The sequence below is a fragment of the Pinus tabuliformis genome, chromosome 2_1, assembly GCF_031772625.1.
Source record: "Pinus tabuliformis cultivar Carrire ecotype Pingquan chromosome 2_1, CPIR1, whole genome shotgun sequence".
In the NCBI taxonomy this organism is placed as follows: domain Eukaryota; kingdom Viridiplantae; phylum Streptophyta; class Pinopsida; order Pinales; family Pinaceae; genus Pinus; species Pinus tabuliformis.
Window position 1 is genome coordinate 120,239,975 of NC_142299.1, and position 26,997 is coordinate 120,266,971.

The 26,997-nt window shown below is 38.4% G+C and overlaps 1 pseudogene; it reads left to right on the top strand.

Moving 5' to 3' along the window:
* Window positions 1-26,997, top strand: part of LOC149199064 (protein HLB1-like) — a 119,803-nt pseudogene that overhangs the window by 69,603 nt on the left and 23,203 nt on the right.

The following is a 26,997-nucleotide window of genomic DNA, read 5'->3' on the forward strand; positions in this document are numbered from 1 at the left end:
CTGACTTATCTTTGGGTAAATGGTAGAGCTAGACCCCCTAAGTCCAAGGATGATATAATTGTATATATTTCATGAATTTTAGTGTGAAAAAGGTTGGTTGGTCAAGGTTAAAGAAAGAATGGACTGTTCATTGTATATCTTCATAAAAGTTTCAGCCAATGATGAAGGCTTAAGTCGACTTTTACAGGGATTCATGTGTCAATTGCTTATGGTGATGTTTTCTCTTATATATGTGAGTTTTTATTTTGTTACAAATCATGCTTGAAATTTTATGTCTTCGTGTTTAGTTAAGCCAAGATTTATTTCAGAATTCACTATAAAGTGATGTGTTATAACTTACTAAACATTTTATGTTTTTATTTTATTGTGACATTTGAATTCATCCTCAGTTAGATGTTTTAGGTGCCACTATTTTCACTACTCCTCTGCTCACCATCTCTACAATGAAATCTGACCAAAAACACCATAAGGGTTGCCTATGTTACCCCTATCTAAGGTTTCCTAAATTTCCCCATCATATCACTAAAAAAACATTAGCTTTATATGACAGTATGCCCAATGGATTTTCCCTCTTCATTGCCTTCAAGTTGTTAAACCTTTTCCTCTCTGATCATAATACCTAGCCTAAGACCTAATATTGAAGATTCATATAGAGAGAGTCCTCTCTGAAGCTGGAAGGGCTAGATTCCATTTTTTAAGTTGTTTGTGGTTACCATTAGGTTCCTCTCCTCGGCCTCAAGGGAATTACAGAGTCCTAACAAAAGCTACGAGGTTTTTTCCTACTTTAGATGATGCATTTTATAATTGGGCAATTGCTATATCCGTTTGGGCCAATATGAGAGACCATATAAAAGAATCATAAGAACTATGGAAGAAAACAACTAAAAACTATGAAAAAATTATTCAACTCAATTGGAAGAGCCCTTAGGCACTTAATAATTGGAGACTTGTGTTGTAGGAGCTGAGTGTTATTGTTCCTGCTTGAGAAAAACAGGCGATTGTTAAAACAATTGTATGCAAGTTCTGGGCAAAAATTCAACTGCAGTTTGATTTGAATAGAGCTATTTGTAACTTATGGATTGTGATGCAGGAGCATCCGGACTTCGCCAACAATGTGAAAGTTTGTTCACATGTTATGGCTAAATAAGTTGAAATTCATTGACCTGATTGGTAAAAAGACAATTTTACTAAGAGGGTTTAATCTCTCAAGAAATGAGTTGTATTTCATGATTGTAACAAGTTAGAAATTGTCTTATTTTAGGCTCAAAGATGAGTTGTTAGAATAGGTGTGAGATAGAGCTAGGAATTAGAATATTTGTTGTTAGATTGATTAAAATAGGGATTGATTTGTTAGATACAATTAGAGTGATATTCGATTGATAAAAAGAAGGAAAAAATGTAATGAGCGAGAGAGGATTGAGTGGAGTGAGAGCAGGAATAGTGTGTGGATTGGGTTTTGAGACAAAGGTCTTTATTTTATTGTAATCAGGCCCAAGGCCAAGACTCTGTAAGTAATTTATTATGAATGAATCATATTGTGTGTAAGACTAGTTATCGAACCTATGGAAACCCTTGTTTTCTTGCAAATCCTTTGTATTCGGGACAAAGTGTTACTTCCTTTATTATTTTGTGTTTCATGTTTAAAACAAGGGTTTTATAGAAGTTCAAGGCCTTTTCTTTAAATATCATTGTTTGATCCGCTTAAATCCTGAATGTCGGATCACCTTTATTGGGTCGGCGGAGTTTATTATGTAGTTTTGGCCCCGCAAGCGAAAACCGCGACTTACACTAAAAACGAGCACAAAACACAGTCGGATTTGGAATCCAGACTTAAGTGGAGAGGAACCGGCTTGTTGAATCGTCGAACTCCGAAAATGCGATACAAACGGATCCGAAATATTATAGAGAAGGACTTATAACCTATCAGGTCCGCGAAGCGCTATTGCATTGGCGCTTTGAAGCATAAGGAGCCTGCCCATTGGGCATTGCGACTTGCGATTAAATCGCAATCGTTGGATCGCGATCAACCGTGACCATTGGATCGCCAAGTGGTCTCGCTATGGTGAATGGTTATCGGGCACGTCAAAAGCTATAAGTGGTTTTGGTGGTTCGGCACTCGATCCCATTGAAACATTGCCACGTGGCAAAGGCAGAGGGGAACAAAACCATATATCGGGCAGTTAAACCTTGGTCTATTGTTCCACTCGAAATCTCTGACAACTATCAGATCTCACTGATCCAGATTGACGGTTCCAAAGCATCGGTGTGTTGACTTTCGGTGTACGATAAGCGTGCCAATATAAAAAGGTAAACATCAATGTTTTGCATTGTTTTTCAATGTATTTCAGAAAACAGTGGAGTTATAGTTTAAAGGGGATCTGTGGGGTGATTTTGGGGTTTTTCTTGAGTTTGCTTCCGTGCTGCGTCATTTGTGGTATTAGAGTAGAAGAAAGGGTTGTTTGCAGCGAAAATGCTGCCAAGGAGAGGAGCTGGCACTGGTTGAGGAAGACTTGAAGTAAACGTAGTTCTACTGGAAGAGGTCTAGAGTCTACATGCGAGAATGGAGACAATTGAGACTCCTTAGAGAAGAGCGCGTGATGAAGGAGATGAGAGCTCTTCAGAAGAATCTTCTGTGGACGAGGGAGACGAAGATAATGAAACTACTAAGGTTATCAAGATGCTAGCCAAAGTAGGAGGAAAACCTACGGTGGAAATTCCTATGTATGAAGGGAGTCTGAACGCCGAAGAGCTAATGGATTGGATCAGATCCTTAGACAAGTACTTTGATTATGAGGAGGTTGATGTGAAGAAGATGGTGAAGTTTGCAGTTACCATTGAGGGGTCATTCAGTTATCTGGTGGGATGAGGTACAAACATCAAGAATGAGGAAAGGGGAGTCCAAGATCAAGCAATGGGACAAAATGGTAAGTAAAATGAAAGCCAAGTTTTTGCCTAAACATTATCAGTTAAATATTTTTAAACAATTGCAAAATTTAAGGCAAAAAGGTATGTCTGTTAAAGAATATACATAAGAGTTTTATAGATTGAGTATTAGGGCAGGACATGTAGAGAATGACATGGAAAAAGTAGCTAGATATATCAATGGTCTAAGGTATGATATGCAAGATGAGATTAGCTTGTTGAGTTTGAAAACTATTGAAGATGCCTATCAAGCAAGTTTGAAGGCAGAAGAGAAGATATTAAGGAAACAGAGTCAAAGGAATAGAGGAAGAAGCTTAGTAAGAGGTAGAGGAGCTACCAGATCAAGGGGACAACATCATAAGCGTGAAGCGGGAAGCTCAAGTAGCAGACCACCACAGAGGGGTGAAGTTAATAGAGGAATATTTGTGCCTAGAGGAAGAGGGCGAGGAAGAGATGTTCGATGTTATACATGTGGAGAATGGGGACATATGTCACGGGACTGTCCTCATAATAAACCAGCAAGTCAGAGGAATGCGAATGTGGCTAAGGCAAAGCCAGAACCATCTCGACTTATGGAAAAGGAAGAACCCCCTGAAGAAGTTGAATCACTATTATTAAGAAGAACTTTGCTTAGAGCAGAGAAGGAGATTGGAGAACCAGTGCAGAGGAAGAATTTGTTTAGAACTACTTGTAAATCAAAAGGTAAGTGTTGCAAAGTAATAATTGACAGTGGAAGCACTGACAATCTGGTTTCTACAGAGATGGTGGACAAGCTCAGACTAGCAAAGACCATGCACCCTACTCCTTACAAGGTATCATGGTTATAGAAGGGACATCAGATCATTGTGACAGAACAATGCAAGGTGGAGATACAAATTGGTACGTATAAAGATGTGATATTATGTGATGTAATGCCCATGGATGTATGCCATGTATTGCTGGGAAGACTGTGGCAATTTGATCGGAAAGCTATTCATGATGGAAGGAGAAACACTTATACTTTGGAGAAAGATGGAACTAAACACACATTGCTGCCATTGAAGGACGATGCTGACAAAGGAACACCTAGAAGTAGTATTATGTTGATAAGTGGAAAGGAGCTGTTGCAGGAAGTAGTGAAGAATGAGGAGTTGCATTTTGCTATTGTGGGAAGACCAAAGGTAATTTTGACTTCCACAAACTTGGATGATTTTCCTGAAGAAGTTAAAATTCTGTTAGATGATTTTGCTGATATTATTGTGGATGAGTTTTCGAATGCATTACCACCGATCAGGAGTATTAGTCATCATATTGATCTAATACCAGGAGCAAGTTTGCCAAATAAAGCAGCATACAAATTAACTCCTCAAGAGAATGCAAAAGTTGGAAGGCAAGTGCAGGAGCTGATGGATAAGGGGATGATCAGAGAAAGTCTTAGCTTATGTGCTATACCAACAGTACTCAATCCAAAGAAAGGAGGAGAATGGCGTGTGTGCTCAGATTCCAAAGCTATCAACAAGATCAAAATCAGGTACATATTTCCTTTGCCACGCATGGACGATCTAATGGATTGTTTGAGTGTATCAAAACATTTTACTAAAATAGATTTGAAGAGTGGATATCATCAAATAAGAATTCGAGAAGGTGATGAATGGAAGCCTGCATTTAAAACAAATAGTGGGTTGTATGAGTGGTTAGTGATGCCTTTTGGACTCACTAATGCACCGAGCACATTCATGAGATTAATGAATGAATTCTTGAAGGAGTATGCAGGCAAATTTGTTATTGTTTATCTTGATGATATTCTAGTTTTTAGTAAAAGTAAAGAGGAACATTTAGAGCATCTTAAGTTGGTCCTAAGAACTCTACAAAAAGAGAAACTACTAATAAATATGAAGAAATGTAGTTTCATGAAGGAAGAATTGGTTTACTTGGGATTTATAGTTTCTAAAGAAGGCTTGAATATGGATCCAGAGAAAGTCCAACAATTTGGAACTGGCCTGCTCCCAGAAGCATATTTGAGGTAAGAAGCTTCCATGGTCTTGCAAGTTTTTACAGAAAGTTTATCAAAGGCTTTAGTCAAATTTTTGCACCAATCCTTGAGACAATCAAGGAGATCAATCAACCATTCAAGTGGACAGAAGCAGTAGACAGAAATTTTAATTTGCTGAAGAAGAAAATCACAGAGGAACCAATTTTAGCTTTGCCAGATTTTGAGAAAGTCTTTCAAGTAGAAACAAATGCTAGTGGAGTTACAGTTGGCGCAGTTCTGAGTCAGGATCAAAGACCGATAACATACTTCAGTGAGAAACTGAATGATGCAAAGAAGAAATATTCTTCTTATGATAAGGAGTTTTATGCTATTGTGGAGACCTTGAAAAAATGGAGACATTATTTGCTGCCAAAAGAATTCATATTGTATTCAGACAATCATGCCTTACAATTCATCAATAACCAGCCGAAGCTGAATCAGAAACATGCCAAGTGGGTAGAATTTCTGATGCAGGAGCATCTTACCCCCTCCTGAATCAAAGAGGAATCCAAAGAGGAATGAGGAGGACGCGGCCACAAAAACCATATTTTCGTGAATTAATAGAGTTTGTTGAGTGATTTCGGGAGATATTTTTGTGGATCATAACAGATTCACGCTTTTGTAAATCTTTATAAACATGTTTGTATGCGTGAGATGAGGGGGCGCGCTAGTGAGAATACAATGTAGCCTGTGTGGAGTTGTTGGCTAAGGCTGCAATGCCTTAGATCAGTGGTCTTTTGTATATAATCAAAACTATATATTATGTCGATTTGTTGTCTATTGAGTTATGAGTTTTTACAGTTTGAATTTATGGTTGAAATCCTGTGTTGTGAGCTTGATCGGTCATCGATCACTTAGAAGATTGATGGCGATTATATGTGATTGTCTGTTGATGCCGGAATTTATATGAACTGTGTGATAAATCTGTTATAGAGTGTGGCGCAGAGAACCATTCCACATCGTAACGCAGTAAAATGGGAGCGCACGTTGAAATGCCGATTTCTGATTTCAGAATTGGATCGGAACTGTGGCGAATGTAACCGAATCAGGAACAGTTGGAAAGTGCATGCAATCGCCGACGTTTATAGAGTCGGAAGTATTATCATTAAAATACATATATTTCCATGTGTGTGTTATGGTTTGTGACTTGACACCTATCTTGTATGCTTGTGGCGATTATAAACGGCGTTCAAACGATGTTGTTAAGTGGATAAAGGGATGCTCGATAGCAATGAAGACCCACGCATATTTGGCCACGAGGCTGCAGGGATTGTGGAGAACGTGGGAGCAGGCGTAACAGATATCAAGGAAGGAGATCATGTGATTCCTTTGTTCGCTGGAGAATGCGGAGATTGCATTTACGGTAAGTCGAAGAAGACCAATTTATACGGAATCTTCAGAGTCGACGCCTTCAGAACTGTGATGCGGAGCCATAACAAGTCTCGTTTCTCTATTTCTAGAAAACCAGTCTATCATTTCATGACGTCAACGTTCACCGAGTATATTGTAGTTGATCATGCGTGTGTTAGTATTATGCATGGTCTAGGGTTTTAACCCTTAACGTATATATATTAATGATTACGATAGTGATTTAGAATCCCATTAGGGAGATGGGCGATTTTATAAAGAGCCACGTCACATAATGAGAAGTTTAAACCGCTTCCGTTTAGGCTTGTGGGCCATAACCTACAGGCCCAGGTTCGAGTTTTGTTAAGTGGAAAGGGATTTTGGCTTACACCAGGATCTCTTCTCATCAAGTGGTATCAGAGCAGGGAAAGTTTCCTGCGAGGAGAAGGATTCCGAAGCCGAGAAGAAGAGTGCAAATATAAGGAGCAGAGGTACAGTTGTTGAAGACTGGAGAGCTTTTGGTCTTACTGTCGTGCAGAGAGCGGCAGCGGAAGGTGAGAAGATTTGCAGCAACCTAGAGCAAGGTGTGCTCAATTGGTTCCAGAGAAGAGAACCAGAAAGATGCCAAAAGACCGAGTGCGGAGGGCTTGGCGAGGTATCGTGTAACAGAAGGAGACTGTTACTGCAGAGGTTGGTTGCAGCTCACAAAGATCATAAAAGTAGTTCCACTGAAGATATGCAGTGGGTAGAATTGCTAAGGATCAGGAGAAGTATATGACCAGGAGGTCATAAATTTTTTTTACCTCGGGAGTCTGATGCAGGAGCATCTAACCCCCTCCTGAATCAAAGAGGAATCCAAAGAGGAACGAGGAGGACGCGGCCACAAAAACCATATTTTCGTAAATTAATAGAGTTTGTTGAGTGATTTCGGGAGATATTTTTGTGGATCATAACAGATTCACGCTTTTGTAAATCTTTATAAGCATGTTTGTATGCGTGAGATGAGGGGGCGCGCTAGTGAGAATACAATGTAGCCTGTGTGGAGTTATTGGCTAAGGCTGCAACGCCTTAGATCAGTGGTCTTTTGTATATAATCAAAACTATATATTATGTCGATTTTCTGTCTATTGAGTTATGAGTTTTTACAGTTTGAATTTATGGTTGAAATCCTGTGTTGTGAGCTTGATCGGTCATCGATCACTTAGAAGATTGATGGCGATCAAAATATTCGTTTAAACGTTATATGTGATTGTCTGTTGATGCCGGAATTTATATGAACTGTGTGATAAATCTGTTACAGAGTGTGGCGCAGAGAACCATTCCACATCGTAACGCATTAAAATGGGAGCGCACGTTGAAATGCCGATTTCTGATTTCAGAATTGGATCGGAACTGTGGCGAATGTAACCGAATCAGGAACAGTTGGAAAGTGCATGCAATCGCTGACGTTTATAGAGTCGGAAGTATTATCATTAAAATACATATATTTCCATGTGTGTGTTATGGTTTGTGACTTGACACCTATCTTGTATGCTTGTGGCGATTATAAACGGCGTTCAAACGATGTTGTTAAGTGGATAAAGGGATGCTCGATAGCAATGAAGACCCACGCATATTTGGCCACGAGGCTGCAGGGATTGTGAAGAACGTGGGAGCAGGCGTAACAGATATCAAGGAAGGAGATCATGTGATTCCTTTGTTCGCTGGAGAATGCGGAGATTGCATTTACGGTAAGTCGAAGAAGACCAATTTATACGGAATCTTCAGAGTCGACGCCTTCAGAACTGTGATGCGGAGCCATAACAAGTCTCGTTTCTCTATTTCTAGAAAACCGGTCTATCATTTCATGACGTCAACGTTCACCGAGTATATTGTAGTTGATCATGCGTGTGTTAGTATTATGCATGGTCTGGGGTTTTAACCCTTAACGTATATATATTAATGATTACTATAGTGATTTAGAATCCCATTAGGGAGATGGGCGATTTTATAAAGAGCCACGTCACATAATGAGAAGTTTAAACCGCTTCCGTTTAGGCTTGTGGGCCATAACCTACAGGCCCAGGTTCGAGTTTTGTTAAGTGGAAAGGGATTTTGGCTTACACCAGGATCTCTTTTCATCAATTTCTGCAAAGCTTCATTTTTGTAATAAAACACAAGAGTGGTAAGTCAAATAAAGTAGCAGATGCATTGAGCAGGGTAAGTTTTATTGTGCAAGAATTCAAAGTGGGTGTTGTAGGATTTGAGGAAATGATTGAAATGTACAAGGATGATGCAGATTTCAAAGATATCTACACAACAGTTCAGAATTCAATGAGCCATAACATAAGTCAGTGGTTGGACTACCTCATTCAAGGAGGCCTATTGTTTAAAAGCAGCAAGTTGTGTATTCCCAAATGTTCCATGAGGGAAAACATAATAAAGGAGAAACATAATGGAGGATTATTTGGTTACTTTGGACAAGATAAAACCTTTTCTCAGGTGAATGCTTTTTATTATTGGCTAAAAATGCAGACTGATGTTAAGAAGTTTGTTGAGAAATGCAGGATATGTCAACATGCAAAAGGAAGGAGTCAGAATGCAGGATTGTATCAACCATTGCCAATACCAGACCGACCGTGGGATGCAGTTAGCATGGATTTTGTTATGGGATTACCAAAAACCCAGAGAGGGAATGATTCCATTTATGTTATAGTAGATAGGTTTTCCAAAATGGCACATTTTATTGCATGTAGGAAAACTGTTGATGAAACACACATAGCTAATTTATTCTTTTAAGAGATTGTAAGATTACATGGGTTAACTATAAGTATTGTGTCTGATCGAGATACCAAGTTTGTAGGGCATTTCTGGAGGACTCTTTGGAATAAACTGGGAGCTAACCTCAGTTTAGTTAGCATACCATCCTCAAATACATGGACAGACCGAAGTAGTGAACAAGAGCTTGGGAAATATATTGAGAAGTTTAGTGTATCAAAATCCTAAACATTGGGATTTAGCACTAGCTCAAGCTGAGTTTGCTTATAATGATACTCCAAACTGAAGTACTGGAATGAGTCCATTTCAGATTGTTTTTGGAATGCATCCAAGAGGTGTGTATGAGCTCAGGACTTTGGGAAAATAGGAGACCAGAAGTGCAAAGCGGAAGAGTTTGTGGAACAAAAGTAGAGACTACTGTTGAGTCCCAAACCTGCACTTGCCTATATACCCTTTCAGCCTTCTTTTTCCATTTACTTCATCCACCAAGCTGTCAAATCGTTGCATATTAGTCTAAAAAGAGCTTATGAAATGGTTTCCTAACTATGTTTATGACTGTTGTTTGATTTAGATTTTTGTTCAAGCAGCTGCGGAAACTTGTCACTTTCCGCAGCCAGCCCAAGTTTCCGCAGCCATTTTGTTAAAGGCTATGCTACAGGTGTCTAATGGAGAAACCGGCCACATGGGTAAGTTGCAAGTGACGTGTACATGGAGTGTGTCCCCTCAGATCATCCAAATCACTCATAAACGGTCGTGATCAACGATGGTCAAAGGAAGGGTCAAATGAGGAGTTTTGCGGTGGCACGGTTCTATTTTGCCCACGTGAAGGTTTGCGTGGCACGATCCTTAGTTTCCGGAGGTACTGGCACACCTGGAGAGCAACCCGTGAACTGAATCGAGCAGCCACCACTCCATGGATTCAACTGTCATGATGAACATCACGCTAGATCTCGGGTCAAGGAGATTTACGTGTCTCTTGGCAGCATAAAATCTAGGAATTAGTTGCAGCACCTTTACTTATAAATAACATGTTGATATACGCTGAATAGTTAGCTTTTGAAATGTAATTTTGACTGTTGTCATCAGCCCACTGTACTGTGTTTCACTTTGTTTTATTACTGCACTTTAAATACATGAGAAGACAGCTTTCCTGAATCTGATTTGTGACTAAGTGATTAACTGGCCGAGGTTGCAGAAGGCCCCTGTACACCAAAGCTTTGTATAGTTTCTTACTTGCTTTCATTTACTGTTTTTAACTCATTGTTTGTATATATATTGTGTTGTTCTGATGTTCATTGCTGTCCATATTTCCTTTATGTTTTCTTTTATAACTGTTAGCTGATCAGTGCTTCTTTTACAGATTTTGTTGTAGGTAGCCCGGCCAGATTTACATATTTTTTTGATAACTACTGACATGAGATCATCTTGTCCTTTCTGTTGATTTTCATTTCTTGAGTTTAATTCCAACACTGTCATTTTTCAAATTGCGTTTTTCTTATTTACTTTTCTGCTACTTAGACATCATATTACTCATCTATTTATGATTTCCTTTCTATAGTCAAGTGACTCTATTAGTAAGGAATCAAAATATTACTTATTGTAATAGGATTTAGTTTGCTTTCCTGCAAGTTAGAGATTGAATTACTTATGTCATTTTCAAGAGTTGAAATATGAATGAGTAGTTAAATCTTAGTTTCCTTTTCTGCAATTTAATTTCCTACAATTTAGATATCATATTACTCAGCTTGTTTATGATTACTTCCTATAGACAGATTGAGTTGAAAGGTGAAGGGTCAGAACGGGGGTTGAAGTAGTGTGATTTAGTTGCTTTGCTTTCAGTTTTTGAGTTGCTTTAAGTTCAGTTTTTACTTTCTTTTTCATATAGCAGTAAGGATATTGGGCCATTGTCACTAGTTCACTGTTTTGGTACATTTACTTCCTTTTGAGAATTGATTTCATTACAGTCAGTTTGGAGCTTTCTTTTTGAAACTTTTAAGTTTGGAAAATCATTGTAGAAATCACCATTACCATCCATACTTAACTTTCAATCTCGCCACCACACACTAGGGAATCCATAGAAGATAAACCCAAAAACAAACTAAAAAAAACTCAAAAACGACAAAAGACTAAGAAAATGGTTATCTTGTACATATAGTACACCTCACTTCATCAGTTTACGAATCCCGAATTGACATTTTAATTAGCAATTTAGAACACACTAAATTGATCCAAACATTTTGGCGCCGCTACTGGGGAAGTGAAACGAGGTAGCCAATTTCTTAAAAAAATATAATAAAAATTTTTCAAGAAAGGAAAATTGATAACCTCTCAAAGTATGCTCTCCTCTTGCACTTAGCGTGACCTGGAGGATCAGAAAAGAGAAAGTTATTGGTTTAATAGTTTCTTGAGTATGCTCTCTTCTTGCACCTAGGGTGACCTGGAAGATCAGAAAGAGAATTATTAGCCTGACTTGAAGAAAAATAAAAATGACATGCATAGAGCAAGAGATTCTAGGGGAATGTTTTTAGCTAGAGCCAAGAGTTCGATTTTCACAACTCCATCTACTTCAAGGAATAGACAAGAGACACCTCCATCATCTCCAACCCACACTCCTAGCCCTAGGATTCCCGGAATTCAAGAGGCAGTAGTTGAGTTAGGAGACTCTTCCACACCATCCATCGAATCTGAATTAGGAAAAGATCCTTTCTTTCCTTCTACAGGGAGACACATTGTAATTGAAGAAGTAGAATCACGTGAGGAAGAAGAGGGAGAAATTCCTCCTCGTTCGCCATTAGTAGAAGAACCAGAGGACTCTGAAATCTCTGAGGAACCTATCATGACAGAGGAGGTAGTTAACGAATTTGGTAGAGGTAGAGGTAGAGGAGGGGGAGGAGGAAATAATGGAGGAGGTAGAGGTAACAATGGGGGAAATAGGGATGGAGATAACTCATTCGGATTTCCTATAGTCGATGAGGATTCTCGAGCAACAATGAAAAATATTTCACCATCTTTCCTCCCAAACTTTCATGGGTTAAGAAATGAGGATCCTGAAACATTTCTATTTGAGTTTGAGGTCGTGTGTCGAACTTATGATTATTTGGAAGACTCTCAAAAACTCAAACTGTTTCCTTCAACATTGAAAGGAGCTGCTTTGAAATGGTTCATGGGATTACTCACTCAACCCATTAGGACTTGGAATGATATGAAACAAACATTTTTGGATAGATACCTGGACTATTGTATGCCCACCAATCATAAGGATGAAGTGTTCAAAATGGTGCAAAGAGAAGATGAAAACTTGGAGGATTTACTTGAAAGATTCCAATACAACCTGAAAAGAGCAAAAATGAGTAACTTAGATGAGGAAACCCTAAAAGCCCTTCTATTAAAAGCCATTAGAGATGAATGGATAGATATTTTGAACATGATGGGAAAAGGAGACATATCTCAACTTCCACTTCGTGATATAGCAGAGCTGTGTGTCCATCTCTCAAGAGGAAAATCTAAAACTGGAAAAGGGCCTAGAGATCCTTCTCTCATCAGAGCAAACAAATCTGCAACTGGATCAGTAAGTAGGACTGAGATTGGCAATATGCTTGATGAATTCAAAACTGATATCTTAGGGAGTCTTAGTGAACAACTAGACACTCTTAAGATCCACAATAAGCAGAAAGCAGAAGCTGAAGCTTTGGCCATCTTTTGCCCAAAATGTAGAAAGAAACATGCTCTCAGGGAATGTCCCTTGGATGCAAAAGTTGTAGAAACATGTGCGATTTGTTAAGAGAAACATGAGACCAAGGATTGTCCTTCAATTCCCGGGCTCAAAGCTGTCTTCCAAGAAGATCCAAATGCAATTGAGTCTCTCTGTTTTGTTGCAAGGAGACCTTGGCAGGGGCAACAAAACCAAGGGTTTAACAACTCTATGAACTTTCAAACTCCACCAAATTGGAATCCTTGGCAACAACCTTGGTCCCAACCTCAAAATACTTTTCAATCATGGGTACAAGGCATGCAAAATCCTTATGGGAGATTTGCTCAATTTTATCAATATCCTCCATCTTTTCAAAACCAACAAGCTCCACAACTTCCAAATCAAAATCCACAACTATCATTGCCATTTCAACAACAACAACAACAACCTTCTCAACAGAACCCAAATTCTCAACTCTTGCTTCCATTCCAACAGAAGTCAAATCAACTTCCTTCCCAGCCATTGCCAAACCCCAATAATAAAAACCCTCAAAATGCTTACATGGTAGAAGGTCAACAATTTCCTACCTATATGAGTGTTCCTCTTAATGATGTACAACTCAGATCTGGTAGAGTTTTAGATAAACCTTCTATAGATGCCCAAAAGCAAAGCATTTCTGAGGAAGATTCTCTTGAAGCCAATAAAGGTTTTGAAGCATCTCTTCAAAACCCAAGCACTCAGAAAGAAAAAGAAAAAGAAGTAACCTCCACAACTCCTATAGTTGAGAAACCTGCATCTTCGTCCACACCTCATTTTCCTGAAAGATTACAAACTGACAAAGGGGTTGAAAAACAAATCTTGTTGCCTGACTATGATTTTCTAGATGAATTGAAGAATGTCTGTATCAAGATTCCCTTTTTACAAGCCATTAGAGAGATTCCTATTCTAACAAAAACAATAGAGGAGTTGAGTCTTAAAAGACCAGGAAGGAAACCTAGAGATACAAGAAGAATCCACCTGGTAGGAAAAATTGCAGATATCACGATGGGAAAAATTACTATGCAGAAGTATGTAGATCCCGATAGTCCAATTGTCAAAACACATATCAATGGGGTAGAAATTCCAAATACTTTGATTGATTTAGAGGCTGCTATCAACATTATGAATAGACAAACTATGGAACAACTGAAACTTCCTAATCTTCTTTTTACACCTACTTTACTGCAACTTGCAGACCGATCAATTATCAAACGAGATGGTGTATTAGAAGACATTTCGGTCTCCTTAGACTCTTGGGAATATCCAGTAGATTTCATGATTTTAACTCCCGAGAGTAATTTAGGAGTACACCCTCTCATCTTAGGAAGACCTTGGCTAGCCACAACTGATGCTTTCATCAGTTGTAGGTCTGGGAATATGTATATTTCTGATGGTAATTCGACAAAGAAATTCAATCTGTATCCTCCAGCAAAAGCAATTACAGAAATAGGAGATAATGAGTGGGTTGATGATGAGGATACTATACAACCTATCTTTACCATTTTTGAAGTTAGTGAAGATAGTCAAATTTTGAACACACTAGAAAACTTTGAAACATCTTCTGAATATGACCACACACAATTTCAGTTAGATTCTGACATTGAGTATCTATCATCTAGACAAATGCCTATTTTCTCTATGGAAGAGTTTGGCAGTTCCGCCATTGAGATCTTTCTAGGTAAAACATTGAATATCAACAAAAAGTTGGAAAGATCACAATAGGAAGAACTAACCAAAATCTTGCAAAAACATTCTACTGCATTTGCATGGGAATATACTGATATGAAAGGTATTGACCCTAAGACTTGTATTCATCACATCTACATTGAGGAAAACAGTATACCAATCAGACAACCTCAGAGAAGGATGAATCCAAACCTTAGGGAGATAGTGAAAGAAGAGCTCCAAAAACTACTTAATGTAAACTTCATTTATCCAATTTTAGATAGCCGATGGGTTTCTCCTTTGGTTATAGTACCTAAAAAGAATGGTAAATGGAGGGTATGCATTGATTACAGGGAATTGAACAAAGCAACTTTGAAGGATAATTTTCCTTTACCCTTTATCGATCAGGTATTAGATACTTTAGCAGGCAAAAAGTATTTTTCATTTTTGGATGGTTTTAGTGGCTATAATCAGATTCAGGTAGCACCTGAAGATCAGGACAAGACCTCATTTACCTGTCCATGGGGAACTTTTGCTTACCGAGTACTTCCTTTTGGATTATGTAATGCACCCGCAACATTTCATAGGGCAATACTAGGAATCTTTTCTGATCTAATCCATGATTGTGTAGAGGTTTATATGGATGATTTTACAGTTTATGGTAATTCGTTTGGAGAGGCATTAGAGAATTTGGAAAAAGTCCTTATAAGATGTAAAGAAACAAACCTATCATTGAGTCATGAAAAATGCTTTATGATATTTACTGAAGGGATTGTTTTAGGACATCATATTTCAGGGGATGGAATTAAAGTTGATAGATCAAAAGTTGAAGTCATCTCCAAGTTGCCTATTCCAAATTGTCAAAAAGATGTTAGAAGTTTTCTTGGATTTACTGGATACTATAGAAGATTTATTGAAAACTTCACCAAAATAACATCTCCACTCTTCAAATTACTTACAAAAGACTGTGAATTCAAATGGGATCCTGATTGTCAATCTGCATTTGAAACTTTGAAAACAAGAATATCTGAAGCACCCATTTTGAGATGGCCAAATTGGAAACTTCCTTTCCATATTTACACAGATGCTTCAGATACAGCTCTAGGAGCTGTGTTGGGACAAAAGGATTTAGTTCCTTATGCCATTTACTACACCAGTAAAAATTTGACTCCCACCGAGTTAAACTATACTGTGACTGAAAAAGAGTTCTTAGCTGTTGTTCATGCAATCAATAAGTTTAGACACTATATAACATGTTATGAAACTTTTGTCCATACTGATCATTCTGCAATTAGATATCTCATGAATAAACCTGTTACTAATGGCAGAGTTACAAGATGGCTCTTACTTTTACAAGAATTCAATATTACTGTGTCGGATAGACCAGGGAAACAAAATACAGTAGTTGATTTCTTGTCTAGAATCCAAAATACTAATGAAGATTCTCCTATAGAGGATAAGTTTCCAGATGAGTATTTATTTGCAATAACTACTAAGACTCCTTGGTATGCAGATATTGCTAACTATTTGGTTACAGGAAAGCTACCTCCACATTTATTTCCTGGTGAAAAAAGAAGAATTATTCAGGAGAGTTCAAGTTATTCATGGATTTCTAATGAATTGTTTAAAACAGGGCTAGATTGTGTGATCAGAAGATGTGTTCGGGAAGATGAAATGCCTGACATCCTCAAGGCATGTCATGATGAACCATGTGGTGGACACTTTGCTGACAAAAGGACGGCCTATAAAATCCTTTCTTTAGGATATTATTGGCCTTCCCTTTTCAAAGATGCAAAACAATATGTCAGAAGGTGTGACAGCTGCCAAAGAGTTGGGAGACCGACTCTTTCAAATGAAATGCCATTACAACCACAGGTACTCATCGAACCCTTTGAAAAATGGGCTTTAGATTTCATTGGACCTATTAATCCACCATCTAAATAGAAAAAGTATATATTGGTATGCACTGATTATGTCACTAAATGGGTAGAAGCCAAAGCATTGCCTTCTGCCATTGAAAATTCAGTTGTTCAATTTTTTTTTGAGGATATTTTTACTCGTTTTGGTGTCCCAAGAGAAATTGTGACAAATCAGGGAAGTCAATTTACATCTAACTTGATGGAGAAGCTGATGGAAGAATATAAAATCAAGCACAGAAAATCTACTCCTTACCATCTGCAAGCAAATGGCCAAGTGGAGTCTACAAACAAAGTTCTTGAGAGCATCATCACCAAAATTGTTTATCTACACAGAAAAGATTGGGCAGAAAGGCTTCCTGAAGCCTTATGGGCCTACAGAACTACATGGAGGAATATAACAGGACATTCTCCCTATGAACTTGTTTATGGGAAAGAAGTCCTGCTCCCCATTGAGTTTCAAGTCAAGACTTTCAAGATGGCAGTCTAGTTGGGGATGAATCTATCAGAAGCCCAAAAGCACAAAATAGAGCAGCTGAACGAGCTAGATGAGATCAGACAAGAAGCAATTTTAAAGACTGATCTAGTTCAACATCAAAGAGCTAAGTGGCATGACAGATACATCAAAGGGAGAAAGTTTCAAGAGGGAGATTGGGCATTATTGTTTGATTCCAAGTTCAAATACTTTAAAGGTAAATTTCAGACCCATTGGCTTGGGCCATATGAAATTGACAAAGTCTTTAACAATGGAGCGGTAAGAATCAAGACCATTGATGAATTTCAGATTTCTCTTATTGTGAATGGCCATCGATTGAAAATTTATCATAAGCCACTCTCAAAAGAAGAATTTGTCAAGATGTTCCAAGAGAATTCTGCAATAAGGCTGGTGGAGAAGAATCCTTCTTCCCCACCAGCCTAGCCTTTGATTCTTTCAGTTAAAAAAAAAAAAAAAAAAAAATTGTATAAGCCTGAAAACCAATCATAGATTGGCAGTCTTATACAGAAAATATAGAGTGAAAATCAAGGACACTTGACACTCTATATTTTCCAAAAAAAAAATCTCCTCTCCTTCTCTTTCCATCTTCACTCCACCTCATTTTCCATTCCACTCCATCTCCATCTCATTCACATTTTCTCTTCACTTCACTCCGCTTCATTTTCATTCCATTCCACTCATTTCATTTTCATTTCATCAATAAAAGTTCCTTTCAGGACTATTTTCACTCAGTTAGTTCTTTTCTAACCATATTTGTTCAGCTAAGTGGGTGCTGTCCCAGTTTCCGCAGCCGGAAGCAGTTTCCACAGCCAGAAACAGTTTTCGCAACCAGAAACGATTTCCGCAGCTACCACCACTATGTTTTTCAAATTCACAGTCAAAATGTTAGTAAAAAAATCATGAAAATGCAGGTGTAAGTGAGCAAATGCCATGAAGACATGGAGCATCTCCAAGACATCAAGAAAGAACAGTTGGTTAAAAGCTATGGGCAAGAAATGACAAAGTTTCCAAAGGTATGAGCAATTTTTTTTATCAAATAGCAATTAAAGTCATGATTATGCATAGTTATCAAACCATGAAAAGTTCTACTATGTGCAATGATTCGATATGATAGCTCCATTACCCACTCCTATCCCACGATATTACTCCAGACACCATGCATTCATTTCTTAACGGTCTCATGATGGGTTTTCGAGTCTAAACTCAAGTTGATTGCACTTTCATTTGCCACCTGCGCTCATAAGATGTGACCAATCCCTTTACGGCTCTTCTCCATCGTATTTTCCGCAGCCATCTATCAAAACGTGTGATCTCCCGTACGCAACCGTTAATTAAAAAAAAAAGATCTCGCCTCCACTACCGTTCACTTACCATTTCATTTAAGACCTTCCTTTTCATACACACGCATTTTAATTTGGGAACTCATTCACTACTTCTTATCCTCTGTTCCGCCTATAATCTGAAGCATTCCCGTTACCTGCTATCAATTGCAGCCATTGCCTTTTACCATAAACCCTGCAACCGAGCTACTTCCCTCTGCTAAAATCCTCATACGCAATTGCATCCTCAGTTGAAATTTAAAACAGAGAAAGGAATGGGAAAACTACTAAGGGCAGAGCCAGAAGGACCGAAATATCTAGAAGGTTACCCTCAAGCCAAGGATTTACTGAAGAAAGCCAAATGGTTACGGTTCATTCAAAGGTTTAAAGGCTATAAAAAATAAGTAACCAAGGCTTTTGCACAGTTATTCGATGGTCAAAAAGTGGAGATTGGAGATTTGAAGCTCACGGTGACCGAAACAACAGTAGCAGCTGCCACAGGCTTACCTCAGGAAGGTGAGAGATGGTTCAAAAATAAAAGCGTGGATGAACAGGCATGGAGAATTATGCTAAGAAACCCAGGTATGGACACCACTGTGTTTACTAAAGGAATTCATGTTCATGCATTGAAGGAAGAATGGGCTAGTCTGCTATTAGTTATCCAAAAATTTTCCACTTGTGAAGGACGCTTTGGTTCGATGTACATGTACCATGCTAGACTATTGATGAATTTGTTAGAGAATCAGACTCTTAATTTGCCTTATTTCTTACTCTTGAGTTTGAAGAAGATGAGCATTACATTCCAAAAACACATAGGTAATATAGACCCTCATCTATACCATCATGGACTTATAAAAATTCTTATTGAAGATCAACTGAAGAAAAACCAAGATACATCGGAACAATTCTTGATAATAAACCACTTCCAAGGGCCATCTGAGGCCTCTGAAAGTAGCACACCAAAGAAACCAAGAAAGAGTAGGAGAAGAGAAAAGAGCACCACAGTCCAAGACACCCCTACTATAGAAACTCAAGAAATTGGTCAAAAAGAAGAAGAAGACAGAACTAAAGACAAGAAACAGAAGAAAGAAAAGGCAAAAGGACCATCCAAGAAGTCTACCAATCACCTAAGCAATCCATAGAGGAGGATTATCAACCACTGTCAGAAAGATTAGTACATCTTCAGGCTGCTGCTATAGCAAAGAAAAAGGCAAAAGGAAAACAGAGTATACAAGAAAAGAGTACTAGTCCACAATACTTAAGGAGAAGCACAATGTTAAGAGGAAAATGGAGTAAAACACAAATAAAACGGCCCCACTTCATTGACTTGGGTGGAGAGACACCTGAGAAAACTCCAGCTGGCCATAGTCCACCTCGTCCTCAGCCAAGCATTGAAACCAATCCTCCACATGATGAAAGCCCTTCTCGGCCAGAGCTAGAGAGCAGTCCTCCTCCTTCACCAGATTTTGAACTCAGTCCAAGAAAGAAACCTGAAGTAGACCCCAATCAACAGGAAGTATATGACTACTTGGAATCATTAAAAAAATCGGCTACAGGTCCAAGTACCACTCTGCCACTAGATGCACAAGTTCAATCCTTAAAACAGGAGGTATTTGAATTAGAGGTCCTAAACAGGCATATCAAGCAGGAAAATGAAGCACTCAAAGAGCAGAGCAAAGTAGATAAAATTATTCATCATAACACTATGCTCCATTTAGGACTATGGCAAAAGAAAAACAAGAAACTGAAGAAAATGTGCAAAAAGTTGAGCAGAGCATTGATCAATCTCAAGTTCAGGTGTCTAATAAGGAAACTAAGAATGGTGGTAGCACCAAAGAAGAAGAAAAGAGGGCTAGATGTCCTAGTAGAAGCATCAGAACATATGGATTAGAGAGGAGTGACTAAATTTTGGTTGCATGAGGACATGCAACACCTTCACAGTGGGGGTATGTTGAGTCCCAAACCTGCACTTCCCTATATACCCTTTCAACCTTCTTTTTCCATTTACTTCATCCACCAAGCTGTCAAATCGTTGCATATTAGTCTAAAAAGAGCTTATGAAATGGTTTCCTAACTATGTTTATGACTATTGTTTGATTTAGATTTTTGTTCAAGTAGTTGCGGAAACTTGTCACTTTCCGCAGCTAGCCCAAGTTTCCGCAGCCATTTTGTTAAAGGCTATGCTACAGGTGTCCAATGGAGAAACCGGCCACATGGGTAAGCTGCAAGTGACGTGTACATGGAGTGTGTCCCCTCAGATCAGCCAAATCACTCATAAACGGTCGTGGTCAACGATGGTCAAAGGAAGGGCCAAATGAGGAGTTTTGCGGTGGCACGGCTCTGTTTTGCCCACGTGAAGGTTTGCGTGGCACGATCCTTAGTTTCCGGAGGTACTGGCACACCTGGAGAGCAGCCCGTGAACTGAATCGAGCAGCCACCACTCCATGGATTCAACTGTCATGATGACCATCACGCTAGATCTCGGGTCAAGGAGATTTACGTGTCTCTTGGCAGCATAAAATCTAGGAATTAGTTGCAGCACCTTTACTTATAAATAACACGTTGATATACGCTGAATAGTTAGCTTTTGAAATGTAATTTTGACTGTTGTCATCAGCCCACTGTACTGTGTTTCAATTTGTTTTATTATTGCACTTTAAATACATGAGAAGACAACTTTCCTGAATCTGATTTGTGACTAAGTGATTGACTGGCCGAGGTTGCAGAGGGCCCCTGTACACCAAAGCTTTGTATAGTTTCTTACTTGCTTTCATTTACTGTTTCTAAATCATTGTTTGTATATATACTGTGCTGTTCTGATGTTCATTGCTGTCCATATTTCCTTTATGTTTTCTTTTACAACTATTAGCTGATCAGTGCTTCTTTTACAGGTTTTGTTGTAGGTAGGCCGGGCAGATTTACATTTTTTTTTGATAACTACTCACATGAGATCATCTTGTCCTTTCTGCTGATTTTCATTTCCTGAGTTTAATTCCAGCACTGTCATTTTTCAAATTGCATTTTGCTTATTTACTTTTTTGTTACTTAGACATCATAATACTCATCTGTTTATGATTTCCTTTCTATAGTCAAGTGACTCTATTAGTAAGGAATCAGAATATTACTTATTGTAGTATGATTTAGTTTGCTTTCCTGCAAGTTAGAGATTGAATTACTTATGTCATTTTCAAGAGTTGAAATATGAATGAGTAGTTAAATCTTAGTTTCCTTTTATGCAATTTAATTTCCTGCAATTTAGATATCATATTACTCAACTTGTTTATGATTACTTCCTATAGACAGATTGAGTTGAAAGGTGAAGGGTCAGAACGGGGGTTGAAGTAGTGTGATTTAGTTGCTTTGCTTTCAGTTTTTGAGTTTCTTTAAGTTCAGTTTTTAATTTCTTTTTCATACAGCAGTAAGGATACTGGGCCATTGTCACTAGTTCACTGTTTTGGTACATTTACTTCCTTTTGAGAATTGATTTCATTACAGTCAGTTTGGAGCTTTATTTTTGAAACTTTTAAGTTTGAAAAATCATTGTAGAAATCACCATTACCATCCATACTTAACTTTCAATCTCACCATCAAACACTAGGGAATCCATAGAAGATAAACCCAAAAACAAACTAAAAAAAACTCAAAAACGACAAAAGACTAAGAAAATGGTTATCTTGTACATATAGTACACCTCACTTCATCAGTTTACAAATCCCGGATTGACATTTTAATTAGCAATTTAGAACACACTAAATTGACCCAAACAACCACAAGAAGAAGTCAAAGGCAAATTACAGGAAAGCATCAACAAATACAAACAGAGGGTAGATATAAAAAGAAGAGAGAAAGAATTCCAAGTGGGAGATCTAGTGATAGTGTATTTAAGAAAAGAAATATTTCCCGCTAAAACTTACAATAAACTGAAAAATGAAAAAGATTTTTTCTTGTAAAATTGTAAGAAAATTTTCAGCCAATGCTTATGAAATTGAGTTGCCAGAAGGGATTGGAATATCCCCCATTTTTAATGTTGCAGATTTGTATCCATACAAAGAGGCAGAGATAGAGCTACACGAAGAAACTACAGGAGATGAAGTTCAAATTGTGAATTGGGAAGAATAAATGCCAAAGACAGCTAAGAAAGAAGTGGAAGTTGTTTTGGAGAAAAGAGTATCCAAAAGAACCAGAGGACAGACTTATTTCCAATATCTAGTCAAATGGAAAGGACAGCTAGTGGAGGATGCTAGCTGGTTGACAACAACAAAATTGTAGAAGTATGGAGTAAGTCCTGAAAGTTTGAAGGACGATTCTTTTCTTCCCCGGGAGTCTGATGCAGGAGCATCCAGACTTAGCCAGCAATGTGAAAGTTTGTTCACATGTTGTGGCTAAACAAGTTGAAATTCATTGACCTGATTGGTCAAAAGGCAGTTTTACTGAGAGGGTTTGATCTCTCAAGAAATGAATTGTATTTCATTATTGTAATAAGTTAGAAATTGTCTTATTTTAGGCTCAAAGATGAGTTGTTAGCATAGGTGTGAGATAGAGCTAGGAATTAGAAGATTTGTTGTTAGATTGATTAAAATAGGGATTGATTTGTTAGATACAGTTAGAGTGATATTCGATTGATAAAAAGAAGGAAAAAATTGTAATGAGTGGTGGGCCCTAGTATTGCAGCAATAATGCTGCAACTCCTGAGACTCCCTTCTTTAATTTTATCAACCCGGTAGTTTGTAACAAACTTGGAAGCGACGGTGCTATATGCACAAGTACTAGCTCTTACCGCAACTGTCACTTGGTCAGCTGGCACAAGTCCGCTAGGGTCTTAAGCCAACTTCTATGAGCTCTTAGAAGAAGCTTTTTAACTGATGGATGAAAGCTAACTCAAAGGAAGCTAATCTACTTGCGGAAAGAAACTGAAAGCCAAAAAGAAACACAAACCCTAGCAAACCCTAATTCTATCAGCTACTCCTACTGATGCAAAGATGAGAATGAAAACTACAGAGAGAGATGCCATTACTTCTATGAAGGTAAGATACATGTGTCTAGACTACCTCTACCTGAAGAAAACATCTTTTTGTATTTTTGTTTAAGTTGTTGGAATTATCATGCATGTGCTTCTAACTATTTTTGACTGTGCAGAGGTGGATCAAGGAAAAGAAATGCTTGGAAGAGGTCGAGAAGGTTCAGAGAGGGTCTAAGGAGTCCCTAACACCCTTCCAGAGAGTTTCACAAAGTTTGGCTGCCAAGAAACCGCGTTTATGAGCTTCTACAGGAAGTCTGCAGGGGTTCTACAGGATGTTCTGGGATTTCTACAGGATGTTCTGTAATTTTTCTACAGGATGTTTAGTAATGGAATTTTGGGGCATGGATGGAGGGAAAAAGGTGGAGGAATGACTATGGAGGTGAAATAGGGGTGTAGGTGTTTAGTCAATTTAGTGTTCCTAAATTGATGTCATTAATTGTCAACCCGGGGCTCGTAAGCTGATGAAGTGAAGGTGTACTATATGTACTTAAGCAACCTCTTAGATCTTTTTGTCGTTTGGGGGTGTTGTTTTGTGGTCAATTTATCTTCCTAAGATGGAATGGAGGTTTTATAAACAGATGAGTGATAGTGTGTGTAAGGTGATTTCTAAATGAGTGAGTGTGTGTTACTGGTGGTTTCTAACTACCTTCTAAACTTGCAAAGAAAGTGCTTGAAAGAAATAACTTGAAATGAAACTGAAAGCAAAGCATAAAAACCACTTTCTAATGGCACTAGTCACTACTCATGCTGCTGCAATAAAAAGGTAAGAAAAACCACTTTAAAGACCAATTATAATGTTCATCTCTTCCTAACTCTCTGCTTCCAACATATAGTACTATGTGAAACACGATTAAGAAGTAGTTAGAAATAAGTCTAAAAAGTAATCAAGCTCTAAGATGACAAATTATAACACCACTGTGCCTCTCTTCAACATTCTGCTTCCAACATACATTGTAATGTGTAACAAGTGAAGAAAGAGTTAGTGATATAAGTCAAAAACTACTCAAAGCAAGCTGTAATTTATTAGTATTCTGATCTCTTAAAGATGAACAACTTATGATAAGGAGACCATCAATATGTTAGCATACAACTTGAGAAACTAAACTAGAAATCAAGATAGAAAAACAGAGTAAAGGCAGCAACTATGAATATGACAACTGAAAATACCATTAGAGATAAAGCAAATACACAAAGACACACAATCCCGGGCTAACACCTGCAGAAAACAATCCTGATCAGTTAAAGTAAATGCTGGAAATGAAATGACAGCGAAAGTAAATCAAAACTGTACATGTGTTAAAGAAAAGGAAAATTGCTGAATTCAAAAGAAGGAAATGGCAAAAACATAAAGGTAAATTTACTGTACAAAGGCTGTTATGAATGGGGGCCCTCCATCCACAAAACCCAAGGAAAGATCAGCTACTTGAAGGAGTCAAAACAACACAGTCTTCTATTAACTCATATGCAGAAATTTCAGTAAAAAGTGCTGAAACAGCAGCTTCAAAACAGAGTTTCTGTATACACTAAAATTGTAGCAAGTACATAAACAAAACAACTAAAAACTAATCCTTAAGCGTGCGCAGACGCTGGATTTTATAGGCATATGAACAACTGCCTACTGCGTAAAACATGAAACTGGAAATTAACTGACAATCATGCTAATTAAATGGTACAACAACATGTAAACAGGTCCGTGTTTTATCTGGAGGGTACGGTCGTCATGGAGGTTGAATCCAAGGTTGGATCCTGTCTCCCATAACCTGCGTAGCGTGGAGGAGTCGCCATCTGGAGTGACGTGACCTATCAGCTCACGCAGCACCGTTTGAGCTGGCTTTGTTGACCGAAGTTTGATCCACGTTGACCGGAGGTGTACGTGGCGTTGCTGACCGAACCAATAGCACATGAACCTTTAACACCTTCATTCCCACGTGCCCATGTGATTCGTTTTTCAAAATGACACGTGGAACATAGAGATCAATGAAAAGGCTGTGGAATGACTAGATAGCTGCGGAATTGCTGAATGGCTGCGGAATTGCCAGACAGCTGCGGAAACTCTGTGCATATGTCAAAAATCTAGACAAACAGTCAAACATTAGCAAAGTTAACCAATCATGCTTAAAGACATCAAATGTAATGATCTGGATAGGTTTATGAGGAAAATAGGGCAAAAGAGAGGGATAAGTGAGGAAAAGCTGTAGGTAATGATAGGTAATTAGGTGCAAGTTAGAGGCTCTACTTACCCCAACTACGAGGGTGTTGCATGTCCTCATGCAACGAAAACATTGTTTAATCCACCTGCTGAGATGCCTCTGCTAGGACATCTAGTCTTCTCCTCTTCCTCTGTGTAGCCACATTGACTCTTGGTCTTTTCATCAAGCATCTGAATTTTAAATTGACCAAAGCTCTGCTTAGCTTCCTGCATTTTTTCTTTAGCTTTTTGTTTTTCCTTTGCCAAAGGCCTAGATGAAGCATTGTATTATCGTGGACCATCTTGTCCACATTGCTCTGTTCCTTCAATTTTTCATTTTCCTGTTTGATGTGGCGATTTAGTACCTCTAGCTCAAATACTTCTTGCTTCAGTGATTGAACCTGCTGTTCAAGAGGTAGAACAGTGCTTGGACCAGCAGCAGCTTGTTCTAATGTCTCCAAGTAGTTATATACTCTCTGCTGATCTGGGTCAATCTCTGGTGACCTCTTTGGACTAGGCTCACGCTCAAATTCGATTTCATGCTCCTGTTGAAAAGGGCTTTCCTCTCGTGGAGGAGAAACCTCAACATGTGGTGGGCTTGCCTCAAAGTCAAGTCTTGTAGCAACCTTTTTAGGTGTGCTCAAGTCAATAAAGAATGACTCTTTGTTCTTTGTGGCCCCCATTTTGCTTTGTAACCTGCTGCTCCTCCTCACGGTGGTGATGCTCTGTTTTTCCTTTTGTTGCTTCTGCTTTTGTTTTTGCATCTTCTTGGAAAGGGCAGCCTCATGAAGTTGGGCCAACCTATGTGCCAATGGCTGAGTGTCCTCTTCACTGGAATTTTCAGGAGTAAGGTAGGTTTCTTGGGCTATAGCTTTTCCTTTATCTTTCTTTTGTCTCTTCCTACTCTCCTTTTTCTTTTGAGCAGCCTCTTGTACAATTTCTTGCAGGGTTTCTGTAATGATTTCTTGGGCTGTTTGGTCAATATCTACAGCAGGCTCAGGGTCAATTTCTTCCTCAGAGTTATGGGCAGCCGTTTCTTCTTCAACAAGGTCTTGGACAGTTTCTTCTTGGACAACAATTTCAGGGACAGCAGTTTCTAATTGGACAACAATTTCTGGGGTAATTTCCTCTCTTCTTTTCCTTCTACTCTTTTTAGGCACTTGAGGTGAACCACCAGAGGCTTCCCCTATCTCTTGGAAATGATTCCTTACAAGAAATTTTTCCCATGCATCTATTTTTGCTTTCAACTGTTCTTCAACTAGTATCTTGACAAGCCCATGATGATACAAATGTGGCTAAATGTTTCTTGGGTTTCTTTGGACTATTGAGCACATTTTTCTAAGGCTTGAGAGTAAAAAATATGGAAGGTTAATGTCATGCTCTCCTAAGAAATGCATCATAATTTTGGCATGGTAAACATATAGAATTCCAAACCTTCCCTCACATGTAAAGAATTTTTGTACTAGTAGAAGCAAAGCTGTCCATTCTTCTTTGACAAGATTAACAGGGATTCCCTTTGTAAAAATGCTAGTGTCCATACCTGGATTCTTCAGAATTTGCTTCCGTTGCTGGTCTTTTACTGATCGGTTTTTGAACCATCTCTCCCCAGTTTGTGGTAGTGAAGTG